Raw genomic sequence first — 15713 nt, forward strand, 5'->3', positions numbered from 1 at the left:
TCAGAGCCCAAATGAGGAGCCGGCTTCTCCAGGAGCCTTCTTAGAGGCTCTTGGGGTTGTGGTTCTCCCTTCTCAAGTTATCTTGCATTTACTGATCTCCCTCTCAGAAAAAGAGAGTGAGATAGAAATAAAGAAACAGAGAAATAAAGGGAGAGACACACAGAGAGACAAAGACAGAGAGAGAGACATAGAGACAGAAACAGAGAAACATACACACAGAGAGACAGATAGAAAGAAACAGAGAGACTGGACAGAGAGAGACAGGTAGAGACAAAGGGACAGAAACAGAAACAAACAGACAAACAGAGACAAAGAGAGAAAGAGACAGAGACCTTGGTTTACCCATCTGAAAAATGAGGGGGTTGGATTTAATAAGGTACTGAAGTACTTCACACTCTGTCTCCATGATCCTATATTCAATTTTCCCAATGTAACATAAGCTTTTTGAGGAGGGAGACGGGTGGTATTAGACTTAGGTCTCTGCAGTCCTAGTACTAGTGCTTTGCATGTAGTAAGCCTTTAATAAATGTCTGCTGAACAGAATTGAATTTTGAATAATTTATCAACTTTTCGCTGTTTTTGTAATGGGTCAGAGAGCAACCGAGGTTATAACTAATGATTAAAATTAACCATCTGCCATTTCATTGATCAATTTTCTCTTTCTTCAGAGGCCTTATTAATAAAAATTGCACTTCACTTTAAAAGAGAATATCCAAAAACTGGCAGGGATGGGGATGTTAACAAGAGAGAGAAAAAGCAGAAAAACCACCAAGCAAGATCAAGAAATACAGTCCAAAGGAGGCTCCATGAAAACCTCAGTTAAATTGTCTGTGACTCATAACCAATTGCTTCTGACTTACTATTCTTGTTCATGACTCAATACTTTGTGAATTTTGGCCAAAGTCTCCTTTTGAGGGCAGACCAGTAAAGCCTGCGACATCCACTTTTGGCAAGGGAAATGACTGGGTCTGAGGCAGGGGGACAAGTGAGGGAGTGCTAGAGAAAAGAGACCCAGTGATGGCAGAGGAAGGAAGCGATTGTTGGACCAAGTGGGGACTGGTGACAATAATGGAGAGTTCCTAGGGAGCAACCGGGAGGGGATCAGTGGATGAAGTGATCCACAAATAGGCCAGGGACACAGTCAGGAACCCCAGCCCGGGAAAAGCATCTCCTGATACAACCTAATAAAAGCACCACCCCCTTTATTTTATAAATTCTGAGTTCTACAAATCTCTATCACTTACAGCACCCCTGAAAGCTTCCTAGAGTTTCCCAATGTTTCATAAACTTTGAAATCACTCTGCAATAAGATCTAGTTAGGAGACCAACCTTGAGACTTCCTGGAAAAGGAGAAAATAATTTGTCAGCCTTGAGTGTTACAAGGACTTTCATGATATCAAAGCTGAATATTCTTTGAGATATCTCATTTTTTTCACTCAATATTTCTCTATCTATTTTCCCCAGGAAACTATAATCCTGTTTGTCCCAGACCATTTCCTAGAGAGCTTCAGGAAAAAGTGAAATCTTGGTATCATCTCACTTCCTCATTTTCTCACAGGCTCAAAATCTCCATTGGTTGTCATGTGAAACTTGAAGTTCTTTCTCTTTGCTTCTAATATAACTTTATGTTCATAGAATCATAGGAAAAGGTGTCTAGAGTTGGTCAGAATCTTTGAGGTTATCGAACCCACCTCCCTCCTTTTGCAGATGGGAATCATGACTTGGAATTCAGTGCCCAGAGTCACATGTTAGCTTGTTCTTGTCTGGGATTCACATCCAGTCATCCTGACACATCTACTCAAAGTTTGCTTCCCTGCTTGATAAAATGGAAATGATAATCTGGACTCTGCCATCCCCAGAAGGCTAGAGAAAGGCCATGGTGTCTATGAAGAGTCAGTAAACTGTATAGTTTTGGATGAGCATGAGCTGAGATAATGAATTTGGAGCAGAGGCATTGGAAGGAACGTCAGAGGAAGGGGCAGCTTTGCAAATACATTGCCCAACAGTCGGGATGGTCCTTGAAACAAAATGGCGGCCTCTGGGTTCTATGGAATCAATTTGTCCAGCATTGTCTATGGTTGGTACTGTGGGACCAATGGAAGAGCAAGTTTTGTCCTCAGTCTAGGGGAGAACTTGAGGAGAACTTGACCATTGAGTTGTGATGAAAACATTGGTCTTTTTAGTTATAACTCGTGATAATATCTATTTAAATAGAGATAGTGTTCTTCCATATTACCAACAGTGATGACAATAATAACAAGCAGGAGAATGCATACTCCTCGAGGGCACAGACTTTATACGTTTTTGCCACATTACATCTCCAGCACTTAGTACATGCTTAGCACACAGTAGGTGCTTAATTAGTGCTTGCTGAATTGAATATCAAGAATACTAATGATGGAATTGATCATAAAACACAAGATAGAATGGAAATCCAGCCTCTCAGTCAAGAAGATCAGGGTTCAGTTCCTGCTTTGGACACCTTTGACACCCATTTCCATCTAGCCCAGGGAAGAGTTCTCTAGGGATAATTATGGAGTTAGGGCTGTAGAGCTAGATGTGGTCTTAGAGGTTACCGTGTCTGACCCCTTCATTTTACAGCTGAGGGAATATTATAAACTGGCAAGTTGTACAATAGGTGCTCCTACCTTGGAAGAGAAAACTCCTTCCCGGACAGTTCCTTACCATAACAAGTCACACAGCAAGTCCTCATCTAAAACTTGATGATCTCTGAGGTCCCTTAAAATTCTGAACCTTTGGTCCCAGGACACTAAGTAGAAAAGACATTTCTGTGGCTCCTTTGGGGCACCAAGACCTGCCCTTCCACCAACTCTGTGAGGTTGGGAGTAGCCTCCATTTTACAAAGGAGGAAACTGAGCATCAGAGACAGCCAATGCCTCAGCCCTGGTCACTGGGCTGGGGAGCATGGGAGGTGAGATGTGAGTCAAGGTCTCTCCTGACCAGAAGTCCGTAAATCAGTCCGGTTCCATTTAGGCAGCAGCTACAGTAAAAAGAATATGGTTCTAGAGACTTGGGGACATAGCATAGACTGGAAGAAATCTTAAAGGGCACTGAGTCCCACCTCTCCATTTTACAGATGAGACAGCTGAGGTCCAGAGGCCAGTGACCTGTGCAGTGTCACACGGATCCTAAGTCAACCTAGATCTGAACCCCGACTTCCTAACAACCCAGTGCTCTCCACCTTATGCCATCCGACCTCTCCTGGGACCTGACTAGCATCCAGCTCTGCTCCTCCCCTGCCATATGACCTCAGGCCGATCCCTTTGTCCCTCTGCTCCCCAGTCTCCTTCTTAAAACCAAGAGTTAAGCTTCATTTCCCTGGAAGTTTGAAATCTGTGATCTTGAAGCTGAGTTGTTATGATTATTCCCTTGCCTAGATGGATGTTAACAGTTTCAAACTGTCTTTACTGTCTAACTTCATAGAGCCCCAGAATCTCCGAGTTGAATGGGACCCCGGGGACAACTGAGTCTGCACTCTCCCTGATCAAGCGTTCCTCGACAGCATCCCCACCAAGTGGCTGGCTGACCTTTGCCTGAGAAGCTCCGGCGAGCACAGGCAGGAAAGCGGATTCCGCCTTTTCATCGGCTCACTTTCTAGATGGCTGCCATCAGTCCTGACTTTGTTTTTTTGAAGAATCAGCCAGGACATTTCCCCCAGCATGGGGCGGCGCACAGAGGGTCTGTGAGGATCATTTTAATGTAATAAATGGAAGCTTTCTATCCTCAGGTGAAGAATTGGGAGCCAGAGTCAATCAATTCTCTACAAAGATGTTCTCTTTATTAGTGTCAAAGGGTTAGCTACTGGATGGTATAACATCCAGATAATAAAGGTGAAATACAGATGCTTTGCAGATAACTGCTCTCCCTTTTCTTTTTTCTGACAGGCGTGGAGGAAAAACTCCACCGCTGTCTGATAAGGCAGACATATTCTTTCATTAGGGGTTATAAGAGATAGATCCAAGGAGGCTGGAAGATGAGCAGGCTCGGGAAAAATTAGACGGATGTCTTAGAAAAGAAAAGGTGCCATCTGCCCCCAGAGAGAGGACTGTGGGAGCCGAGTGTGGTTCACGACATAGCATTTTCACTCTTTTTGTTGTTTGCTTGCATTTTATTTTGCTTCTCATCTCTTTTTCTGGCTTGATTTGATTTTTCTTGTGTGGCAAGATAATTGTATAAATCTGCATGCATATATAGGATTTAACATATATTTTTACCATGTTTAACATATATTGGACTACTTGCCATCTAGGGGAGGGAGTGGAGGAAAGGAAGGGAAATCAGAACACAAGGTTTTGCAGAGCTTAATGTCGAATTGTCCATGCATATGTTTTGAAAAATAAAAAGCTTTAATAAAAAAATAGAAAAGAAAAGATGGTGAGAAAGTGGGAGTGACTTTGGAAAACGGCACAAATTCTGGATGGAAATCTGAGTTTGTTTCTTTCTGTCTTGGGAGGCTCCATTCTGCTTGTGGCCCTATGATATCTGGAGTGCTGTGTAGTATATTATGAAAAGCTCCTTTGGCAATTACATCTCAAGGCTTTTGTCTCCATCGTGGAGCCGTCTCTGCAAATAACCACTGGCATTTCAATGAGACCGACAAAACAAGAGGCAGCCTTAGCGAGGGATTTCTCTAGAATTGGACTATTTGCCTATTTTCCAGTCTTCTCTCTTCATCTTAAACTTTCCCCTGAAAATAATCTTCTTTTCTGTGGAAATGATTCTTATTGTGTTTTCAAGGCAAAAGCAAGTATGGGATAGAATAGGTGAGAAATGGCCACTTCACTGGTCCATGGAGAAAATCCATAGGAGTGAACAAGAAAAAATTCACAATGAAAATGGAAAAACAAAAAGCAAATGAGAGCCAGTTTAAACATACACCCCCTCCCCACCACACATACACCATTAGACTATCAGAACCAAGGTAACACAACACCATCTCATTACTCTGAAGAATGACTCTGGTCCTAGATGCTCTACACATTCTTAACTTACCTTAGGTCACTTCTCCCTTCTGTTTGGAAGACTGGAGAGTGGAGCACTCAAGTCCTCCCAAAGCCTTCCTTTATAGAATGCTCACAGTCCTGGTACCTCCGTTCTCCAATAGTGGTTCTGCTTCTACCCACACAACAACCTGCCCCCAGGCCAAGATTCAGATTCCCTTTTTTATGTTCTCACCGGTTAGATTGGAAGCTTCTTGAGGGCAGGGGTTGTCTCTTTTTCTTATTTGTCCCCCCAGAATTCAGTACGGGGCCTGTCACACAGTAGGTACTTAATAAATATTTATTGAATTGAGTTTAAAAAATCCTCTCCTGCCCAGAAGACATAAATATTGGCAGACTCTGGATACAGAGACTCGGGGGTCTTCCCTCTCACGGTGCACATTGGAATATAAAATATGCCCGATCCCATCCATTAAAGGCACCTGAAATTCTGCAGGTCTGCAACCTTGACAAAGGTTGAGATTTAAAAAGCAGGAGGGTTTTTAAACACACTTGATAATTCAACAGCGTGGCAGGATGTCAAACAGCAGTGTCACTCACCTTTCAGCTGGAATCCCTGGAGTTGATCATTGCTCAATCCGGGAACAGTCCAGCCCTCAACTAAATGCAAGCTTTATACCAGCGTCGCTGACTGAACCTCCTTGGATTCTGTTTTAAAGGCTCTGGAAGTGGATAGGATGCTGCCATTATTTGGTTTTTTGGTAACAATAGTCCTCGGTGAAGAGTAAGATAGTTTCTGGCTTCTCAATTAGATTAGATCCTGAAATAATATCATCTTCCTCCCTGTTATTATACAAGATTTGGTTCCACAGCTCTCTGGTGTATTGCTCCATACAAGTTGCCTTCTTTCCCAAGGGTACAAAGTGGTTTTGATGCAGAAAATCAGAAAACTTTTGATTCCTGAGAACTGGGGAGGGCAGTTGAGTGGGCCTGGGCCAAGGATGTTTCAGCTCAGTCAGATGTGGTAACATCACACATTTCCACAGTAATTTTGGAACTAAACACATTGACCAAAGAAAGTTGAAATTTTTAAAAAAGAGACAGGTTTGCAACCCAGATTCTCTGATCCGGAAGAGACTCGAGGGCCATCAAGGTCCACCCACAATCTCTCTGACAACATCTCAGCTTTGCTAAAAGGTCTCCAGGGACAGGGCATCCACCACTTCCCTACAGATCTATTTTTAGGAAGTTTTCTATTCAATCCAATTAAAATCTGCCATTTTCAATTTTCCCCACCGTTCTTCATTCTGCCCTCTAAAATTAAGTAGAAAGAGTCTTTTCCAGATAACTGCCCCTCAAATACATTACAGTGGAGGTTGTATGAGCTGTGACATGGATCTCTGTTCTGAAGCTTGAATAAATTCATGTGTGTTAAAACTCTTTTCAAACCCCAGTGCCCTACGTCAACCTAAGTCTAGTATCTTGTCTCCTCGGCAGCATTTTGAGCACAAGGCTGGTATTTGGGGTATCCCTGCATGTAAGTCCCTTCAGTGCATTCCTCTATCCCTCTTTCATCCTTAGCTTTGAGGCTTAATATAATGCACTGTGATGTACTATAATTAATAAGTTGCTATTTTTATCCTTCGTTCTCCAAGAGGACCATGACATCAGGAAGTGATACCATGACACGCAAGTGAATTGGATCGAAGTGAGGGAGGGCCGGGCAAGGGCACCGACCTCACTTTCCCCTCCAGAACCATCTGGTCCAGTGTCTAGATAGAGATCAGGATGACTGGAGATGACCCTGGACACAGAGGAGACCTTGATCTACCCATTCAGTGATTAAGGCTAGGAAAGAAATGAAGCAGAAAATGGCCTTTTTTACTGAGTCAGAAGCAATCGTTTATAATATGAACCCAGTAGGGCCACTAAAAGTTGCCCCAGGACACAGGCAGGTCCTGGACTCAGGACAACTGGAGTTTAAACTCAGCCTCAGGGACTTAACTAACTGCACAAATCACTTTACCTCTGCGTGCCCCTTTTTCTTCATCTGTAAAATGAAGATAATAGCAGGACTAACACCCAGGACTGGTGAGTAACAAATATTAGATGTGTTTAAGCATTTAACCTAGCTCTCAGCACATAATGGATACTGCCCAAATGCCACCTATTATTATTAATTAGGAAATCTTTCAAGGGCCCCCATACAGAAGAAAAATGATGTATTCCACTAACAAAGGTGAAATCCTGACACTCTCAGGGTGAGAACACATGCCCCCTTTCTGGAAGAACGACACCCTAAAGAGCCCCGATTCAGTGGCTTGCTTTGCCAGCTGGACAGCCTATGCAGGCTGGGCAGTGTCTCCTGGTCTATTTTAGTCTAATTAAATTCCTCCAGGTACATAGCTCTGTTATTTAGCTTCAACAGCCTTCAAACGGTTCATGGTTTTAGCAGACAAATGAACCCTGGGAAAGTACCTGAATGTTGCTGCCATTGTTATGGATGAAATTATGTGATTTGTTTATATATTTAAGTATGGATAAGAGAAAGGAGACCCAGAGAGATCAAGCAGATCATCCAGATGGGGAACACAGGGAGTATACAACATGTGTGTGGGGGCTTTACAATTATCCAGGCTATTTTCTTCTCTCCCATTAAAAGAGAAATGCCCATGCTGACATCCTGGAACTAGAAAATAAACACTGAAATACTCCAAAGAGATGTGACCCCATTGGCTTGAATGTTCCTTCCAGTGCTGGAGAAAGCAGCTGCCCTTGAGAAATAATGGTCCCTTTTTTTATGCTCCAGTGCTCAACACACAGCAGTCACAGACTGAGCTTTCAATAAATGTTATTGACTTATCATTCCTCCAATTTACCAATATATGTATCCACAAAGAGGAAAAAAAAAGAATAGGTCAGGTAACTCCCCATCCGACATCTTTTGGGGATGCTCTGGAACCTCTTGGAGTGACAGGGTTCCTGAACAGGCAAACCAGAGAAATTCTGGATTCCTTATCTAGAGCTTAGCACAGGACCATGCACTCAGTAGGCACTTAATAATTTACCTTTGGTAAAAATCTCTCGTTTTATTATTATCCACCAGATAAAGAGAGGGCTTAGTCAAGAGTCTAAAAAGAAGAATTCAGAATTGGTTCATGACTGGATCAAAAACTAGTCACTGTTTCCAGGTCAATTTAAACTTGTGTTCAAATAACCTGCTTCACAAGGATAAGGTAGAGGAAAACAACATTTTGACTGAAACAGGTCTGTGGGAATTAGTAGACCATAAACTCATGAATCAATTCTGAATTCATCTATTTCTACCCTTTAACCGATGCTCTATCCCACTCACCATAGCAACATTTCCAAACTTGCATTCTTCCCTGAGCCTACAATAATTCCCTTTTCCCTACCCTTTAGTTGAGAGCTTTGACTCATATTTCACTGAAACAATGGAGGCCATTCACAGAAAGCTTTCTCTTCTTCCCTATTGCTCATCTCACACTCCTCAGATGCCTTTGGCCACTTTGTCCTCCTTCACCCATTTCACATGAAGAGGTGGCCCTTTTTGCTAAGGCATACACAAGTGATCCATCCTGTGTTTGCCAGCAGATTGTCCCCTTTATCATCTGTAATATTGGAGGCTTTCCTATTGCCTACATATCTGGGTCTCCCCCCTTACTCAAAGCAATCACTCTCATGTTCCATCCACACCTGCTGACTATTGATCTATGTTTCTTTTCCCTTTGGGGGATAAACTACTTGAAGAAACTATCAAAAATCAGTTCTTCTACTTCTTTCCTATCACACCCTCAATTCCCTAGAGTCTGGCTTCTGATTTCACCATTCAACTAAAATTCTACCCCAGTTCTCCTCCTCCCTGTCTAACTGTTCCTTCTCTGTGTCCTTTCTTGGGTCTTCATGCCTTGCCTGCTAATGGTGGGTGTTCTTCTAGACTGTCCCCTAGACCTCTTCTCTTCTTTCAATAAGACAACTTCATCAGCTCTCCTGGTTTCCACGATCATCTTTATGCAGATGACTCTCATATTTACTTGTCCAGCCCTAATGGTCTTTCCTGCCCTCCAGCCTCACATCTCCAGTTACCTATGAAACACTTTGAACTGGATTCTTGTAAACATCTCCAACTCAACACAGTTCAAATTGAACTCGTTATCTGTTTTCCCCAACCCTCCCTGCTTTCTAACTCCCTGTTATTATTCTCACTTTCATGACCAAACAGCTGATAAATGCTGCTTTTTCTATCTTCCCAACATTTCTTGCACATGCCCCTTCTTTTCCTATGATAACATCCTGATCCAGGCTTCTATCACTGATTACCTACTGCTTAGTTCCTCTACCTCAAGTTTCTTCCTACTTTATTCTATCCTCCATTCAGCTGTCCAATTAATCTTCTTAAAATCCACGTCACCATCTCCCTTTTCCTATTCAATAAAATCCAGTGTCTCCTGTTGCTGCCAGGATCAAGTATAAAATCCTTTCTTTGACTTTGAAAACCCTTCATCACTGGGCACCTTTATCCCTTTCCAGTCATCTTCCACCATACTCCCGTCTGTGATCTGGGGCTTCTTTTCTATTCCTCATACAAGGCACTTCCTCCCTAAATTCATTTTCATGGTTTTTCCCATGCTAGGAATACTCTCGCCTTTATCCCTACCTCCTATAATAAATTTGTTTTAACATGTAATTGGGGAAAAAATTTAAAAAACATATTTAAAAATAGGATTTTTGTGAAGATCAAATGAAATGTTATTATTAAAACTTTTCCAAATGCTCCTCTGTTTTATGAAAGGCATAAGGATTGGACTTTTTGAAAAAAAAACTGCTGATCTTTGAGCCACTTCCCTCTAACACTAAATTTCAGGGGGGTCTTCATGCAGAATCCCTGTTTTGGGATTCAGTGTAGAACTAACCTATGAATATGAATGAATGAATGAATTCTAAACCTAGCTCCAATGAAATTTTCTCTACTTATTCTATCACTGGATCTCATAGTATTTTTTACTTCTCTCATGTGTGTGTCATGTTGTATTTTGTGCTGTACAGATCTGTTTATGTACCCTATTCTCTCTGCTGGATTTGAATCATTTGAAGTCAGACACTCTCTCTTCTAGATCTTTGTATCTCCACAAAGGGCAGTGCATGCAGTAGGAACTTAATAACACTAAAAATTTCTTATTTGAAATTTATGGAAAAGGAAAGCAAAAACAAATTCAGAAATGGATTTTCCTTTCAGAATCAGTCTTGACATTGCAACATCTAGCCTGGATAATTAAGCACTGTCGTGATTAAATCCAATTAACAAGCATTTATTTTAAATTGCTAATAAAACTCTATTGTGTGTCAGATGCTGGTAACACAAAGACAGATGTGAAACAGTCCCTGCCTTTGAGGTTCTTATATTCTTTTTTTTTAAGTTTTTTTTTTGTAATTTTCAAAACACATGAATAGATAGTTTTCAACACTCACCCTTGCCAAATCTTGCGTTCCAAATTTTTTTCTCCCTCCCTTCCTCCAAATCCCCTCTCCTAGATGGCAAGTAATCCAATATATGTTAAACCTATGCAATTTTTGTACACAGATTTCCACAATTATCATGCTGCATGAGAAAAATCAGGGGAAAATGAGAAAGAAAATAAAATCCAAGCAAACAACAAAAAAGACACTATGTTATGATCCACACAATCCCCACAATCCTCTCTGGGTGCAAATGGCTCTCCCCAACACAAGACCATTGAAACTGACCTGAATCATTTTGCTGCTGAAAAGAATAAAGCTTTAGAAAAGAAAAAAAAAGGTTACAAATCAGTATACCGAAAATAAATTTAAAACAAATACAAGATAATTTTGATTCTCAGGGGTTTTAAGACCCCATAGCAAAATGACAAGATCTCCTTGTTTTCCTGTAATTCTTAGGTAGGGTTTGTACTGGAGAGCCTCCTCGATCAGGATCAGTGCCTCTGTGAAGACAAAGACCATTTATTCTGTCACCCAACCCTACATGTGAAGGAGTTTTCTGGCTTACATAAACAGTCAGGCCCAGGGATCTGTTATTATAAGGAATTCTTCTCCAAGAGGCAGAAAGCACTCCAAGGATGGCAAACTCTAGTCAGAGCCAGTGGGATTTCCAGCAGTTTTAATGACTGTTTAAGGATTATAAAGGGGAAAGGGGTATCCCGACAACAAAGTTGTATTTATCGTCTCTGTTTTAAAATGGTAAAGATCTGACTGTTCTTCATGTAATCAGTTCCTATGAATTACTAATAACAGTCCTAAGACCACAAGATCTTCTCAGTTACTTCCATTCACCAGTGGCAAGCAAGCTGGAATTTGCATTAAAAATTAAGGTAATCTTCTCTTATTAGAGACTCTTGGATAAAGCCAACCGCAACAAGAATTCTGTCCAATAAAGATATGTTCCTGTAGCTTTACATTACTTATTGTCCAATAAGGTAGACAGGAGTGGGAGGAAGCTTTGGTTAAGAATCCCATTTTATAGCCACTTTTTAAACTGATCTCAAAAGCTTCCCAACAAAAAGCTATGATGATCATATTTTAATTTGTATTTTTATTGGACTGGAGAAAGAAGATCAGAAAAAGAATAACTTTAAATTGAAGCATCAGAAAATTTGGGTGTTTTTTGGGGGTAGAGGAAGGAGGACAGCCTGGATGTTACTATCTGAACTCTCTTGAGAAATTAATCAACAAATATTTATTAAGCATACGAAAATAGAGGAACATTATGGAAGAGTTTTAGAACTTTTCCTTTCTGTAGCACTTTTCTCATTTGAGTCCTGAGGATATTTTTTGATTGTTCATGATTTTTTTTAAGTCATGTCCAACGCTTCATGACCCCTTTGGGATCTTCTTAGCTCAGATACTGGAACGGTTTGCCATTTCATTCTCCAGCTCATTTATGATAAGGAAACTGAGGCAAATAGGATCAAGTCATTTGCCCAGACTTACTCAGTCTCAGGCCAGATTTCACTCTTGAAGATGAGGCTTCCTGACTCCAGATCCAGCACTCTGTGCACTGTGGCACCATCTCATTACCCCCCTGAGGTTTATTCACCTCAATATAATAATAATTAAAAAGAAAATGAGTTAGACACTATACTTAGTGGTTATATGAATACGAAAATAAAATAGTCTCTGCCTTCCACGAGTTTACACTCTACTGAGAGAAGTCTGCAGTGGTATGCTAATAAACATATAATAATTATATTCCCCACCCAAATTATAGACCACATTCTTTTAAGTTTAATGTGCATTATTATTAACGTTTTTCCACCACAGCTTTCAGTGCAGACATTCAGCAAAACAATCAATCAAATCCTGGTTTGTAGCATTTGCTGATTTTCCAAGTGTAAATGCTCACACTGGAAATTTAACAATCAGCTCTCTGAAGTGGGTTTGAACTGGCTTTAGCATACTCTGCAGCATCTTTACAGGAATATCAACACAAGATATATAGTAAACGAATGTAATATGCTCTGAGTTCAAGGATGATAAAAACTGTAGAAGGTTTCCAACTGACCTTGGATTGATAGTCATCCTTAGGGACACTGCGAGATTAAGTGACTTGGATGAACAGGGCCTTGAACCCAGATTTTCTTGTCTTTGTGGTCAGTCTCCTGTTCATGACACCTGCTGCCTTTCAAATTCAAGATGCTGACTATTCTAAGGGGCTGGTAGTGAAAGAACAAATGCTAGAACTTGCTTGTGGTTTTAAAGACCAGCCTGGCATTGCAGTATATCACACTTGAAATTTCAACAGAGGAAAGGTTTCACAAATAGATTTGCTTTTCCTCAGCTTTTCCTAAGTCTCGACTCTTTGTACCTGGCAAATAAAAAGGTTGTATTAGTGTGCTGCCAGCTGAATCACTGGCCGGAGCCTCTGGCGTTGGCAACTTAAAACCCACATCATGAATCTTGACAGAGAAAGGTGTCATTCCATAAATATGGCAGCTGCCCCTTAAGCTGGGGGATGAATCATCTCAGACTTATTTGTCTGATGGAAAGTCACAGAATGTGTCTCCTGAGACGCAGAGGCTCCAGAAGCGCCTGAGCCGGGAAGCTGGACTTTAGCACAAACCTGATACCTGCAGAAGGGACTTTTCTTCTTGAGTTGTCAAAAGGAAATCCTGAAAGAGAGAAGACCTCGGGAGCCCCTGGGAGAATTTTGACTCTCTATAGAGTCTTTGCTCAGGATACAAGCTCTAAACTATGGCACCATTTAGGCTAAGGTTAGAGGAACTGGGCTTGGATTTGCTACTAAATCCCTTCCTTTTCCTCTCATCCTTTTTATGGATGTTTTTTCAAAAACCCATCAATCATTTTCTGATTCACAGTCCCTAGCCCTAATTGAACTCTCAACCTATAACAAATCAGTCAATCAACAAGCATCTATCATCTCTGCTGTAATAAGTATTTGAGCCTTTTTTCTTCCAGACATTGGAAATATAAAACCAAAGTACTTCTAGCCTTGACCTAGAGGAGGCTGCTTTTTACTGGGGGAAGCAACATGTGTGTGTGTGTGTGTGTGTGTGTGTGTATATACACATATACATATATACACATACACACTTATACATACATATATATATATATATTATACAAGATTTGCCTAAATTGAAAACTAGGTAATTGGGGGGGGGGTAGCAGCTAGAGGGATGAGGATGCACTTCTTATGGAGGTTATACTTGAACTGAGATCGGAAAGAACTGAGGGTTTTTTTTAATTGAGGGAGGGAAGAGAGAAACAGTTAAGCATAACTGACTGACAAAGCCAGCCTGACTAACAAAGTGCTATTTTGCTCACCTGTAGTCCCCCATGTTTCTACCAATATGTAGGAAATGTGTCCCCTTTATTCTAATTTACTCCAGTTGCTGTTGGTTGCTACTTTATCTACAAACTAGACTAGATTGCCTTTAGTGATGAGAATACAGAACTAAAATCCTAGGATCATTACTCTATTTGCCTACCTAGTATCTGTCTTTCTATTGAACATGATGTCAAAATCACAAAGAGGGGACCGGTAGCACACATGGTCTATAAAATAAAAAAGAAAAACTGAACAATTGCCATTTTTCATTTCTCAGGGGAAAAGGAGGAATAAAATAATTCACGGAATTTCGGCCTTCACATACAGCTAGTACTGACTGTGGTGGGTTAGCATGGCGCAGAAAGACTGTCCCCTCACTGCCGACTACATCACATGGCCTCTGTTGATTATCTTCGATTTAACTGAATCTATTCACTTTGTACATTGCTGTTTGCCTGTTGTCTCTGTCATTAGGGTGGGCTCTCGGAGAACGGGGACTGTCATTTGCATTTCTTTGCATCTCTAGTGCCTAGAACTGGGCCGATAAATGCCGGCTAGCCCTGAGGTCCTTAATGTTCAGGATTTTTCTAGTTCAGGACCTATCTCCCGCCCTCCAAAATCTCCCAGTCTGTGGCACTCACGGTTTCAATCAATCCATCCACAAGAATTTACTGAGCTATTTTTCTGTGTGAGGTGCCCTGCAATATGCTGAGGATACAAAGCCAGCGGGATTCTTGCTCAAAAAAAGAAATTGTTTCTGTTCTGGAGTTTATTTTCTACCAGGGGAGACAATGTGCATACACGAGGATACAAATTTAATACATAATTACGAGAGGGGTGGAGGGGCACCAGCAGGGGACGGCTAGCAGTGGGAGGAAAGGCCTTGGTCAAAGGTGACTTTTGACCTTCAAGAGAACAAAGGGAAAAGTGGAGCTTTGAAGAAAACAGTTGCTATAATTTTGTGACTCTCTGGAGATGATATTTCACTACTATTCACTTAGCATTCCAATTGGGGATTTTGAATGCAAAGGGAAACGTTGACAAGAAAAATACTCCTTGAAGCAATTTATTTGTTAGGATCATAGAATCCTAGGTCTTAGACTTTTGAATTGCAAGGATTTCTGGGGCCATCTTATGTAATTCTGCAGGGAGGGATGTAACTTAAGCGACTTGCTCAAGTAGCAAACTGAGCAAACAAAGACAGGGACAGTGAGGGACAAACATAAGAACTGACAGTAAGCGAACTCCTCAAAGGATCTAGCTATGGAAGGGAGCCGATACCTCGGATAATAGTGAGCAATGACGGATGATTGAGTGAAGGGTTTTTAAGGTTCTAGTAGAGAGACAGCAGATAAGGAGATAAAGGCTAGAGGGATAACAAAAGGCAGCTAGGGATGCCATAGTGCACAGAGGGCCAGACCTGGAGTCAAGAAGACTCATCTTTCTGAGTTCAAATCTGGTCTCAGACACTCACTAGCTGGGTGACCCTAGGCAAGGGATTTAATATTTTCATCTGTAAAATTAGCTGGAGATGAAAATGGCAAGCCTCTCCAATATTTCTACCAAGAAAATCTCCCAAAAGCAAACAGGACCAAAACAACTGAATAGCAACAAAAGGGTAAGAAAAGGATCAATCTGCTAGAGAATTGTATTGTGTTGCATTGTATTTTGAGAGAGTAGATTAATTCCATATTGACTGATATTGTCCAACAGGTAGAACTAGAAGCGAGTGGGAACTGCAAGGTTTCACTCTCCAGCTCAAGTTAGGGGAAAACTTGCCAAGCAATTATTGCTTCCTAGTGTGATGAGATCTCTTGCTGAATAGGAAGTCCCTATACCTGGAATTATCCAAAAGACTGTCCAGAGAGACAGAGAATGTCTGCTGGTTTCCTGGATCTATAAGCAAC

This window comes from Antechinus flavipes, chromosome 2 (assembly GCF_016432865.1).
Source record: "Antechinus flavipes isolate AdamAnt ecotype Samford, QLD, Australia chromosome 2, AdamAnt_v2, whole genome shotgun sequence".
Lineage (NCBI taxonomy): Eukaryota > Metazoa > Chordata > Mammalia > Dasyuromorphia > Dasyuridae > Antechinus > Antechinus flavipes.